At 52.5% G+C, this 14,182-nt stretch overlaps 1 protein-coding gene across 1 annotated transcript in view; it reads right to left on the reverse strand.

Moving 5' to 3' along the window:
- Positions 1-13,818, reverse strand: part of PGC (progastricsin) — a 29,112-nt gene extending 15,294 nt beyond the window's left edge. The window contains exon 1 of the mRNA XM_005665970.3: positions 13,456-13,818. The gene's annotated coding sequence lies outside the window, so the exon portion shown is untranslated. The remainder of the gene's footprint in view (positions 1-13,455) is intronic.

The following is a 14,182-nucleotide window of genomic DNA, read 5'->3' on the forward strand; positions in this document are numbered from 1 at the left end:
TGCATGCAGAGGCACGGCCAAAAAAAAAACTAATGAATTTTAGAAATTAAAAAAAGAGGAGTCTATGGAGTTCCCATTGTGCCTCAGCAGGTAATGAACCTGACTAGTGTCCATGAGGACTCAGGTTTGATCCATGGCCTCGCTCAGTGGGTTAAGGATCTGGTGTTGCCGTGAGCTATGGTGTAGGCTGGCAGCTGCAGATCTGATTCGACCCTTAGCCTGGGAACCTCCTTATGCCGTGAGTGGAGCCCTAAAAAGACAAAAGACAAAAAAAAAAAAAAAGAGGAGTTTCTGCTGTGGCACAGTGGATTAATTTCCAGCTTATCTCTGTGGAGGTGCCAGTTCAATCCCAGGCCCAGCATAGTGGGTTAAGGATCCAGTCTTGTTGCAGCTGCGGTGTAGGTCAAAGGTCTGGCATGGATTCAATCCCTGGCTGGAGAACTTCCATACGCCATGCGGTGGCAGAAAAAGAAAAAACACAACACTGTTGGGGACAAACCGGATCTGAGGTGGTTTGTTTTTTTTTTTCCCCCGTAATCAAAGATTTCTGCTTTTTTTCCTTTTGATATAATTTTCAGATTAAAGTCACATAGTTCAGAGAGTTCCCTTAAACCTTTCATCCAGAATCCCCTCTTGTTAATATCTTACATCATAACCAAAGTACAATAATCAAAGCCAGGAAATTAACCCTGGTCTAATATTATTAACCAATTTATAGACCTTATTTGAATTTCACCAGTTTCCCCACTAATGTCCTTTTTCTGATTCAGGATCCAATCTAGTCTTCCGCATTGCATTTAGTTGTCCTGTCTTGTCTTCCACCCATGACCTCGCCTTGGTTTTTCTTTGCCTTTCATGACCTGACCTGACTCCTTCTGAAAAGTACCGATCAGCCCATTTGGAGAATGTCCCTTCGTTTAGGTTATTCGGATGTTTTCTCATGAGGAGACGGCGGGCATGCATTTTGGAGCAGAAACCTCAGAGATGTGATACCTGTCTCAGGGCTTGCTCTCAGGAGTCACATGATATGAATGTGTCTTATTACTGGTGATTTAACCTTAATCACTTGGTTAAGGTGAGGTCCACCAGGTTTCTACCAGGTGAGTAAGGTGAGGCTTTTACCAGGTATAGCAACTATCTTTCCCGTAATAATTAGTACTTTCTGGGGAGGCACTTTGAGACTATGTAAGTATCCTGTTTTTCATCGCTCTCCTGCCCATCAATTTTCACATCCGTTATTGGTTCTTGCCTGCAGCAGTTGTTATGGTGGTGCTGATGATGGCCTTTTTTTTTTTTTTTTTTTTTTCCTTTTCTAGGGCCGCTCCTGCGGCATGTGGAGGTTCCCAGGCTAGGGGTCTAATTGGAGCTGTAGCCACCGGCCTACGCCAGAACCACAGCAACGTGGGATCCGAGCCATGTCTGCAACCTACACCACAGCTCACGGCAATGCCGGATCCCCAACCCACTGAGCAAGGCCAGGGATCGAACCCACAACCTCATGGTTCCTAGTCGGATTCGTTAACCACTGCGCCACAACGGGAACTCCTGATGATGCTTTTCTATTTCCATCATTCCTTCTACATTTATTACTTGGAACTTTACTGTAAGGAAAAGCTAAGTCCAAGGTTTTAAGATAGACTCTTCCTTCCCTACCAACATATCCCATCATTGAAGTTGTACCAGGCAGGATGCTTTATATTTGTTTCATCAGGCAACTTCACACCAGCCCCACAAGGTAGGTTACCTTATTGCCATTCAATAGTGAAGTCCCGTGGAGTTCCTGTTGGGCTCAGCAGGTTGAGAACCCAACATAGTGCCCGTGAGGATTTGGGTTCAATCCCTGACCTTGCTCAGCAGGTTAAGGATCCAGCATTGCCACAAGCTGAAGTGTAGCTTACAGATGTGGCTCGGATCTGGGGTTGCTGTGGCTGTGGTGTAGGCCGGCAGCTGCAGCTCTGATTCCACCCATAGCCCAGGAACTTCCATATGCCGCAGGTGTGGCCTTAAAAGGAAAAAAAAAAAAAAATAGTGGTGTCCACTTTACCCGTCTCTATCTCAACAGCCCAAAACTGATTTCTGTGTATGTAAATGGATAGATAGACAGACCGATGTTTTTTTCCCTCTGGTCTGTTGATTGATGTACCTTTGCTCGAAGGCCACAATGACTGTCCGGCTTAGGTGGAAAGGCAGGTGCACTGAATGGATGGCGAGGCATGTCACACTGCCACCCAGCTGCAGGAAGGCGAAGGATGGGGCAGGGCCTCGGGGTCACCTGAAATCTGGGATCCAGACACTACCAGGAGCTTGCTTTTTGTTCCTACTTCCCTTCCCTCTCCCTCTCCCTCTCTCTCTCTCTCACTCACTGTAGGCTGCCTTTCTCCACATAACCGACCACCAATATCTGAGTTTTACATTTCCAGAGAAAGAATGAGGAGTTCCCATCATGGCTCAGTGGAAACGAATCCGACTAGGAACCATGAGGTTGCAGGTTTGATCCCTGGCCTTGCTCAGTGGGTTGAGGATCCAGCGTTGCCGTGAGCTGTGGTATAGGTCGCAGATACAGCTGGGATCTGGCATTGTTGTGGCTCTAGTGTAGGCTGGCAGCAACAGCTCTGATTAGACCCCTAGCCTGGGAACCTCCATGTGCCACGGGTATGGCTCTAAAAAAAAGACAAAAAAAATTTAAAAATTAAAAAAAAAAAGAAAGAATTAATGAAATCAAAATTCCCAGGAAAACTCTCTGAAAAGCCCCTCTTGGATCAGGTGCTCAGTCCTGGACCAACCAATGGTGGCCCTGTAAGAACCTGGTGGCTCCCTCAGGAAGCATTTTGAAGAGTGAAGATAGGAGACGTCCCCAGAAGAAGTTAGAGATGTTTGGGGGCAAATAATCTCAGAAATGTCCATGCAGATTTTTTTTTTATTCTTTTATGGCCGCACCTGCGGCACATGGGAGTTCCCAGGCCAGGGATTGAATTCGAGCCACAGCTGTGAGAATGCTGAATCCCTTAACCCACTGCACCAGGCGGGGGATCAAACCCACACCTCCACAGCGACCTGAGCCTCTGCAGTCAGATTCCTAACCCACTGCACCACAGCAGGAACTCCCATGCCGATTTATTTCTTTTTTTTTTTTTTTTTTTTTTTTTTTTTTTTTTTTTTTGTCTTTTTTGTTGTTGATGTTGTTGTTGTTATTGTTGCTATTTCTTGGGCCGCTCCCGCGGCATATGGAGGTTCCCAGGCTAGGGGTTGAATCGGAGCTGTAGCCACCGGCCTACGCCAGAGGCACAGCAACTCGGGATCCGAGCCGCGTCTGCAACCTACACCACAGCTCACGGCAACGCCGGATCGTTAACCCACTGAGCAAGGGCAGGGATCGAACCCGCAACCTCATTGTTCCTAGTCGGATTCGTTAACCACTGTGCCACGACGGGAACTCCCGATTTATTTCTGATGACCTATGGACCCTACTCGGAATGCTTCATTCACCTCTCTTTCCACATAGTCAAGAATGTGACGCTGATGTATGATACAGAAATGACTTTAGAAGACCAATCACCACCACTTGTTGACTCTTTGACCCCGACAATTCACTTACCCATTCAGAGCCTGAGTTTCCCTAACTATAAATGGATAATCCTCTGCCCCTTAGGGTTGCTGTAATAATCCAATAAAACCATGATTATAAAAGTGCCAGCATAGAGCCAGCCTTCAATAACTCTCAGCTGAGTCAGAATCTTTAAATTGGGCAGGGGGTTGGGGGAGGAGCTGAAGAAAGAAGGGATTTCTGGGGAGTGTGGATGCTGTTCTGCTTCTTGACAGAGCTGAGTTCCGGTCATGTGGGTCTGGGGGACATCAGCATTGTATACTCCATATGTCTACCTTTCTGTATGTATGCGTAATGAATGTCAATTTTTTAACAAGAGGGGAGTTCCCTGGTGGCTCCGTGGGTTAAGGATCCAGTCTTCTCACTGCTGTGGCTCAAGTCATTGCTGTGGTGTAGGTTCAATCCACGGCCTAGGAACTTCCTCATGCCATGGGCAGGGCTGAAAATAAAAGAGAGTTCCCTGGTGGTCTAGTGGTTGGGATTCAGCACTTTCACTGCTGTAGCCCGGGGTTCAATCTCTGGTCTGGGAATTGAGATCCCACATCAAGTTGCTGCATGCTGCGGCCAGGGAAAAAAAAAAGTCATTTAGGAGTTCCCGTCGTGGCTCATCGGAAAGGACTCCAACTAGGAACCATGAGGTTGCAGGTTTGATACTTGGCCTCGCTCAGTGGATTAAGGATCTGGCGTTGCCGCGAGCTGTGGTGTAGGTTGCAGACATGGCTCAGATCTGGTGTTGCTGTGGCTCTGGCATAGGATGGTGGCTACAGCTCTGATTAGACCCCTAGCCTGGGAGCCTCCATATGCCATGGGTTGGACCCTAAAAAGCAAAAAAAAAAAAAAAAGAAAAAGAAAAGAAAGAAAAAAAAGTCAATTAAAAGTTTTACAAAGTCAATTTTTTTTTTTTTTTTTTGGCCAAATCTGCGGCATGTAGAAGTTCCCAGGCCAGGGATCAAACTCATGCCAAAGCTGCCTCCCAAGCCACTGCAGTGACAATGCTGGATCCCTAACCCACTGCACTATAAGGGAACTCCCTAAAGTCACATTTATTTATTTATTTTTTTATTATTATTTTTTTGTCTTTTGTCTTTCTAGGGCTGCATCCACGGCATATGGAAGTTCCCAGGCTAGGGGCCGAATCAGAGATATAGCTGCAAGCCTACACCACAGCCACAGCAACTCAGGATCAGAGCCACACCTGCGACCTACACCACAGCTCACGGCAATGCTGGATCCTTAACCCACTGAGCGAGGCCAGGGATCGAACCTGCATCTTCGTGGATACTCGCTGGGTTCATTAACCACTAACCCACGATGAGAACTCCCTTAAGTCACATTTTAAAAGGAAGGAAGAGGGGCAAGAGAACAAAGAGGAGCAAGGAACCAGAACACCTGTCCTCAGAGACACCCCCCCCCCAAAGATGAGGTGGGGAAGCAGCCCCTATTCAGGGAGCTCTGGGCTAGTGGGGACACTGTACATTCACCCATGATAACTTTGTCTACACTGCAGAGAGGCGGACATGACCTGAGGTGCAATGAGGATGAACATGTCTTGTCAGCGCATAGCTGTGTTTTATTAAAATGTGTTTTAGCATGGATATATATCAGACACATCACACCCATGACTTCGTGGACTGTGAGTGTCCATGACACCCTCCTAACTGAGGAATGTCAGGCAGCAGCAGCATTGCAGCCTGAAAGCCTTGTCACTGAGGACTTAATCTGCTAGGCTGGTCCCCGAGGGGAGGAGCAGAGCCTCGGTTCCCCGAGGGCCTGGGCCCCCAGCCCCGGAATCCAGCTGTTAGATTCCTCCTCCCCATCCTCCTCCGCCACCCTGGGTCCCACAGGGAGGGGCAGTTTCCTAGACGTGAAATCCAGCCGGGAACTCCCAACCTGTTCCCCTCCTCCCCCCACTCCGGCCAAGGCCCTTCCCGGAGGTGGCCCTCTCCATTTGACGGACAGGACAACTGTGGGCACAGAGACAGTCGTCCTGCCAAGTAGGGGCTCCATGTCCGTGGCTCTGTCCACATGGCTGGCTCAATTTCCTCCCGACCGACTGTCCCACATCTCCAGAAATGGCACCTCGCACAAGCCAGAGAGCTGGCGGTGAAACTTGCCCTGGCCTCTCCCCCACCCCCACATCAGCAGATTCTAACCAGCAGTGGTGACACTGCAAAGATCATGACGGTGGTATTTGAGTGACCCTTTGGGGACCCACTGACCTATATTGAGTAAGCATGAAAGTCGAACCGATCTAACCCCCCTATTTAACTCCCCAGCCACCTGCCTTGCTCCCCAAAGCCAGAGCCTATAGCTGCTTTATGTGGGATCTCCCAACCTTCAGCCCTGAGAAGCAGAGTTTGGATGGAGTGAGTGAAAAATGGGGGCTCCCCTGAAAAATCGGGGCTTCCCAGGTTGTACACGACGTGGAGACTCAGAGGGCGTGCCCCTGGACGTGGGGTTTAGGCAGAGCCAGTCTGCACAAGAGCAGCCAGGCCCACCTTGAGGTTGCCCGCATCATAGACGGAGTAGCAGCCCCTCAGGCAGATGTCGGAGCCACGGGGATTGGCTGCTGGCTGCTGTCTGAGAGCCAGTATATGCTTGAAACCTCATGAGGCCGTGACTGCGCTGACCTGGAGGGAAAGGGGTGAAGCGGTCGGCAGGCAAGTCTCAAAGGTTAAGGAAGGAACTTGAGCTCTAAAATCAGAGGGGCTTGGGTTCAAATCCCAGCCCACCTCTGCCTGGCGATGTGACATTAGGCAAGTCACTTAACCCCTCTGAGCTTCAGCTTCTCCACCAATTGAGGAAATGGACTAATATGCCCCTCTGCTGTGTACTGCATGGTGAATACAAGTTAGACAAGTGAAGAGAGTGAAAAAAGAACATTTCTGGCAGGCAAAATAGCATGTGCAAAGGGCCCGAGGTAGGAAAGATGAAGGGATGGGGCCAGTGAGGCTGGAGTATAGCAGTGAGAGGAGCTGAAGGAGGCTGAGGATGAACTACCAGAGCTGAGGGCTTAAGGCTTTTTTTTTTTTTTTAAACCACAACCCAGAGTTTGAAATATATTTTACACCATAACCATATATAAACAAACATACAATATATAATGAAAACAAAACTTCAGTCACCCCGTAAAATTCTAGTCCATGCTACATGGGATGCACCCTAATTTTTCTATTCAATTTATTATTTTTTTTTAGGACTGCACCTGCAACATCTGGAAGTTCCCAGGTTAGGGGTTGAATCAGAGCTGCAGCTACCAGCCTACGCCACAGCCACAGCTACAACCATGCTTGATCTGAGCCATGTCTGTCACATGTCCATGGCTCTGTCCACACAGCTGGCTCATGGCAACGCTGGATCCTTAACCCACTGAGCAAGGCCAGGGATTGGACCCATATCCTCATGGATACTAATCAGGTTCTTAAGCTGCTGAGCCACAACAGGAACTCCCTCAATTTAATTTTTTTAAGTGCTTGTTCCAATCAACTGAATTGATTTCTAATGTGTCGTGAGCTGCAATTTGAAACACACTGATCTCTATGGCCTTGAGCATATGTGCACACATGCACACACACATACACAGACAGTCTTGCACTCTTAGCTGTCACTTGTCCCAGAAATGATTAATCACTAGTGTTCAGAGAGCAGGATGGTGTCTCTGCCCCCACAGTGGAGGCACAGAGGGTGCTCCTTGCATATGTGTTAACTAGCAGTGTCAGAGTTCCCTAGAAGCTCAGTAGGTTACAGATCTAGATCTAGTATTGTCACTGATGTGGCTGGGGTTTGATCCCTGGACTGAGAACTTCCGCAAGCCAAAGGTGCAGCCAAAGAAAAGGGGGGAGGAGAGGAGGGGGGCCAGCTCAACCACATTTGGAGGGTTTGGTTTTGTTTGTTTTTTGGTTTTTTTTTTTTTTTTTTTTTTTTGTCTTTTGTCTGTCTAGGGCCGCACCCATGGCATGCGGAAGTTTCCAGGCTAGGAGTCCAATCGGAGCTACAGCTGCCGACCTACACTACAGCCACAGCAGCACTGGATCTGAGCCACATCCACGACCTACACCACAGCTCATGGCAACGCTAGATCCTTAACCCACTGAGCGGGGCCAGGGATCGAACCTGAAACCTCATGGTTCCTAGTCAGATTCGTTTCTGCTGCACCACAATGGAAACTCCACATTTGGAGGTTTGAGTCATCTGTAGAGTGAAGAGGACCCCCAGGCATACTTCTTCGGCAAATGGAACAGGGACAGTCCACATGTGCTAAGTGCCACGTCTCCGTGAGTGACCACCTGCCAGGGTGTTGGTGGTACCCGCTTCTGGGATTATCAGGAGGATCTGAAGAGCAAACGTGCAGAGACCCGGCAGTTCAGCACCTGAACCAGTGCGTACAGGGTGCTCAGCATGTGGCCGGCCCTGTCTAATAGCTTTAGGTCTACCGGTCCATTTAATCGCTCCAGGACCTTATGAGATAAACATTGTATTGTCCCTACTTTGCCTATAAGAGAACAGAGGCTCAGGGAAGTTAAGTAACTTGTCCAAGGTCACAAGGCTCAGAAGTAGCAGAACAAGTATCCCAATACAGACAGACTGGACCTCAGAAAGCTCAGGATAAACAGTGGTTCCTGGTACTCCACTTGTGAAAGAAGCTGATCAAATGATCCTTAAGATCCTATGCAAATCTAACATCTGAGAACTCTACAGGCTGCAAACGGGCCCCCCTCCCCCTGGCCTCCTGGTCCTCCGGCCATGCCAGGTATGAAGAGAAGAGGGGACAGATGGGAGAATCATGGGGATAAGGCGCTGAGGGCCCAGCAGGGGAAGCCGAGGCCATTGGCGGTGAAGGTGATGGTGGACGGCTCTGGGCTCTGCTGCTGTTGGTGACAAAATGGAGAAACAGTCAGGGACTCGGACACAGGTGGTCAGAAGTTGTCCTCCCAGGGTTCCAGGGACAGAGATGGCCGATCCCACAGCCTGGAAATCCATCCTGCACCCAAATCTTCCCCAACCCCACCCCTCGACCTCCCAACCTTCCTCTCCCCACCACTGCAGCTATGTCCCCACCCCAATGGGGACATGATGACTGCCCCAGTGAAGGCACCAAGATGGAGTTCAAGCAGGCAAGGTGGTGATGACAAAAGGGCTGTTGAGGGGGGAGCCTTCGAGGGAAAGGGGGCAGGGAGGGCGGCGGGGCAGGGAGACCCTGGTGCATTAAGCCGCTGCAGGAAAGTGACATGCCAGCCCTCGGGATTTGGAAGGAGTCCCTCAGGCCAGTGTCCTTTGACTTCCCAGTGACAGTGGGTTGGGGTGCCTCCCTCTCCTCGGCTGTTCCCTGGAGCCCCAGCGAGTTGGAACAATGATGAGGGAGGTGCCTGTGTTTGTGACACCCGTGCAGCCCAGGGAGCAGCAGTCAGTGGCCTGGGCCCCTATGAACAACCTGCAGGAGGAGTCATTAGAGGTCAGAGGTCATGCCACCCCTCCCCGCCTCCACACATGCTCTCCCTTAGCGCCCAGGCCAGTGCCCTGGTCTGCCCTGGGCTGGGAAAAGCCCTGTATTTTTTCAAGGATGCCCCCCAGCCCTCCTCCCTTGGTGGAGGGATGGGATTTGACGGTGATCAGCCAGTAACCTGGGCAACCGCAGGGCTCCAGTGGACCTCGCCTGTGTACAGCTTGCTGTCCTCACCCCTAAAGGCGACTTCTCCCATGGTGGTGTCATCATGTCAGCTGCAGACCAGAGGTGCGGTCAGACCGTGGAGGAGGCAGCTGTGGGGTGACTGGACACCCCGTTTCTGGAGCCTCTTCTCTGAGTCAAGCCAGCAGTCCTGCCCGCCTTTGCCACCTTCCTGTTCCTCTTGTACAGCCACAGTCCCTGGCTCAGGGCAGAGCATCTGGCCAGCTCTCCATAAGCCCCTGTCCAGTAATGAGTTGACCATTCAAAGAGCAGATGAACGTCCTCTTGCCCGGTGAGATAAAAGCTGACCATGCTGCACTTCCCACTGTGGCACAACAGGATCAGCAGGGCCTCTGGGGCCCTGGAACGAAGGTTCGATCCCCAGCCCCGCACAGTGGGTTAAGGATCCAGTGTTGCCACAGTTATGGCGTGGGTTGAAACTGTGGCTCAGATCTGATCCCTAGCCGGGGAAATCCACATGACCCAGGGAAGCCAAAAAGAAAAAAGAAGACACTGACCAGAGTCTCTGGAATCAGGTTCCATTTTAAAAAGCCAGCCATGTCTGAGGACAGGTGCTGGACAGGGGCAAGAGGAGGCCAGGCCCTTATTCCATCCAAGTGGATCTTTCACAGATGGTGCCTGGCTCTGTCTGGCTCAGGCCAAAACCCCTGTTGGTGATGGCCAAGCCCTGGATCTATCCCACCACAGGAGGAGCAGACCCCCTGGGTGGTCCCTCGAGGCCAGGACCCTGCAGCCTCCCTCAGCAGGAAGCTGGCTAGGGTCCCAGGACGCTGTGAGAATACAGATTCCGAATGGCTGCGGGAGAGGAGTTAGTCCACCAGGGCTTCTGGGCTGGAAGGACATGCGCTTGAGTTTCAGGGGAAAGGAATGGTGATCAGGGTCCCGCCCTTCCCTCTCTTGTTGCAGCATCACCCCCTCTGGTCCCTGCAGTGACTTAAACCCCACCTGGTCACAGGGACCTTCTGGGACTTGCCCTGTGACATTCACAACAGGCTGAACTTTCACAGAAAATAGGGCACCCACAGGTTGGCAGAACCCATGTCAAAGAAGATCATGAAATTCTGAGGAGCAGTCCTCATGCCGATCTCTTCACAGTGATACATCTGAGAAGACTGTCACTGAGGACGCTGCGCCTCAGGCCCCCCCAGGACTCCTAGGCCCTTGGCTCCAACAGCTTCCTGAGGGCCTGACTTGGACTCTTATACACCACTGCCCAATTGGCTCGAGTCTTTGAGGTGACTCCACCTCAGACTGGGCTTCCTGAGGCAGGGCTGTGTCTCCCCTCAGACTGGGGCTCCCTGAGGACAGGGTTCTGTCTCCTCTCAGACTGGGGCTCCCTCAGGGTAGGGCTGTGTCTCCCCTCAGAGTGGGGTCCCTGAGGGAAGGCTTGTATCTCCCCTTCTGGCTGGCACAGGAGGGGGCACCATGTGGACTGGGGCAGGGTCTGTATTGAATTACTGGGGGTCACGGAGGCTGGGACAGGCTTCAGGGGAAAGGCTGCCATGTGGCAAGATGTGAGATCCTTAGAGCCAAAGAGTGGGAACCCAGTGTGTGACTATGCCCAAGGTGGCCCTGAGGTCCCCAAGTGTCTTTGTTGGGGGTGCCTGGGGGAGGGCAAGGGAAGAGCTCCCTGACACTGGTTTTAGCTTCCCCCACTCCCCACGTGTCACAGGTCATCACCAAGCATCCCTTACATCCAGACACTCCGCGTGCCAACCCCTCAGCAAAGTGCCTTTCAAACAGAAGGTCTCTTCCTGCCAGCTGATGGCAAAGTCCATCTAGTAGATCCTGAAGAGGGTTCTTTTTTATTTGTTTATTTTTTATTATTATTGTTATTATTATTATTATTATTTTTTATTTTTAGGGCCGTGCCTCCAGCACATGGAGGTGTCCAGGCTGACGGTCTAATTGGAGCTGCAGGTGCCGGCCTACACCACAGCCACAGCAACGCCAGATTGGAGCCGCGTCTGCCACCTACACCACAGCTCAGGGCAATGCCGGATCCTTAATCCACTGAGTGAGGCCAGGGATCGAACTCAAAAACCTTATGGTTCCTAGTCGGATTCGTTTCCGCTGCGCCACGACGGGAACTCGGAAGAGGGTTCTTTTTAAATACCACTGACTGGAATGGAATAAATCGGAGGGCCACTCAGACAACATGGCTACACAGTGGGTGGGTGTGTGTGTGGATGTACGAGCTCACACGGTGTGTGTGGGTGTGGGTGTGGATGTACGAGCTCACACGTGTGCCCCGATTCGTGATGCACACTGCTGAATGGGCCCCAAGCTCACACTGTCCGGATGCACCCTCACCACACGTGCTCAGCCAGCTGCTCCCGCCCCCAGAGGCAGCCGCGTGTGGCCCCGCCCCCAGACACGCCTTCCTCTAAGCTGGGCAGCGAGGAAGACCTCCGCGGATCCGCCTCCATCCATCCCTTCTCTTCTCCTGCCTTTTCCCTCCTCCCTCTCTTCTTCCACGCGATCCTCCCCCTCCTCTTCCTCCTCCCTGTCCACTGGCCGTGGACGCTCTGAGCTCTGGCTGAGAGCCAAGCCCCAGACCTCCTCTCAGCCCAGCATCTGGAGCAGGCAAAGCCCCTGTATTTCCCAAGGTGGAAATAAGGACACCTTAGGAAATAAGGAGAACTTCTGTTTGAAAGGCACTTTGCTGAGGGGTTGGCACGCGGAGTGTCTGGATGTAAGGGATGCTTGGTGATGACCTGTGACACGTGGGGAGTGGGGGAAGCTAAAACCAGTGTCTTTAGCACAAGACAGTAAGCCTCAGGCCACTCCCCACTGCCCTGTCCATGGGGTCACCCCGTGGCTCTGCACCACTTCCCTCAATGTCTCCCCCAGAGAGAGTGACCCACTTGGCAGTGGGGGCTGGAAAATTTCAGACTCCCTCCTGTCCTTGAGGGGTGTCCTATTTAAGACCCCAGGCCTGTCCAGAGGGGCCAGGACCCCATGTGCCTGTTCTCCGTATCCTCTTGAGACCCAGCAGTGGGTGGGTGAGGGTGGCAGGTGGCTGGGCAGGTGAGACAGGCCGTGGGGAGGGGTTATTTGGATGGAAGTGGACTTGGCCATGGACCACATCTCTGTGGGTGGGGAGCGCTGAGGTTTAGGGATTGGGTGGCAGGGAGGGGAGTCCTGTGTCCCAGATTCAGGCATATCAAAGGCCAGAGTCTAATCGTCAGGGCCTGAATAAGGAGCAGGAACTGGGCCTCTTCCAAAAGTCCCAAACCAAACACTGATAATGGATCTGGGAAGCTCTGTCACCTCTCCCACCCCACAGTCCCTAACTGGGTCTCAGGTGGACATGGTCATGGTCCCAGGACCATGGAGCCAGAGCTGGCCCCATCCCAGACCTCAGCCCACCTGGTTTGGGTTCTGGGAGGAGGGCCATCGAGTGGCAGCGTGGAGCGGGCTGGGGCTTTCCCTCTGCTCAGGGCTCCTCGAGTGGGACACCTGGGGCAAGGTGGGGGCCAGGGATCCAGGACAGGGAGCTGGGGACAGGCCACCATGGGAGGGACCTCTCTCAGCAGGTATGGGCAGCCACTCTAACTCTTCCCCACATCCTGGCGTCTGGAGGGCTTGGCTCCATTTGCCCACAATATGGGGAAACCAAGGCCTGGAGCTGGAAGGGGGACCCAAACCTCAGGGGTCCTCACGCACCCAGCAGTGATGAAGGAGAGGAATGATCCAGAGGCCGGGCACCCCCCAAAGCCACCCCTATTGCTTTCCTGGCTGAATATCCCCGTTTCCAGATTATTTGTCTTTTTTGTTCTTTTTAGGGCTGCACCCACAGCATATGGGGGTTCCCAGACTAGGGGTCGAATCAGAGCTACAGCTGCTGGCCTACACCACAGCCACAGCAACGCTAGATCTGAGCCACGTCTGCGACCTACACCACAGTTCACGGCAACACCGGATCCTTAACCCATTGAACGAGGCCAGGGATTGAACCTGTGTCCTCATGGACACTAGTCAGGTTCTTAACCCATTGAACCACAAAGGGAACTCCCCCTTTTCCAGATTCTGAGGGTGTTTGGAAGGGGTCTGGGGCAGTTTCCTGCCAAGTCTGGGCACACACTCCCCACCCACACAGCCCAGATTCTAGGAAGCTGAGATCATGATCCTGAGGCTCCAGGAGGATTTCTGAGGGCCTCACCTTTGTCCCTTTGTAGAAGAAGGTGTCGCCGCAGCTCAGTGCTGGCCGAAGCCTCCAGTAGCTCGTCCTCTGGCCACTCTTTGCCTGCCCGGGCCACCTTCCCGGCGTTGAGCTCCCCCAGGCCTGCTCTGGGCAGCACCACCCCCTCCCACCGGCATCGATGCAGCCTCACCTCCCAAAGTCCTGGGGTGGGGGTGGGGGTTCAGCATCCAGATGACCCCCGGTCGCAGGTGCGGCAGAGAACAGACACAGAACGGCAGATACGGGAGTAGCAAGGCGGGCTTCGGAAGGCCTGGCTCCGGGAACGCGAGCACAGTGGAGCCCTCAGCTCTGAGTCACAGCGCCCAGAGGACCCTGCTCTTTAGCCTCTGGCTCCAGGGATGGGTCACTGGGTCAAGGGGCCTTCTCCCAGGCCTCCCACTGAAATCTGTCCCTCCTCCCCCCACATTCCTTTGCCATTCAGTAAAGGCAGCCCTTCCTGCAGGGCCTGGATAAGGAACCCAAGCTCAGAGTCCTTAATCCCTGCTTTCCCTTTCCCACACCTGCCCCCCCATTTCCCTTGCCAACACCCCAATAGGTCTACCTCCCAAGCAGATCCCAAATCTGTCTTCTTCTCTCCTTTTCTACTGCCACCAAGCTCCAAGCTACTGGCATTTCTCCTTAGATTACAGTGACCGCCCTGTGGGGCTCCCCACTTCTGCCCTTTCCACCCCCCTCCCCACCCCGT

The sequence above is a fragment of the Sus scrofa genome, chromosome 7, assembly GCF_000003025.6.
Source record: "Sus scrofa isolate TJ Tabasco breed Duroc chromosome 7, Sscrofa11.1, whole genome shotgun sequence".
In the NCBI taxonomy this organism is placed as follows: domain Eukaryota; kingdom Metazoa; phylum Chordata; class Mammalia; order Artiodactyla; family Suidae; genus Sus; species Sus scrofa.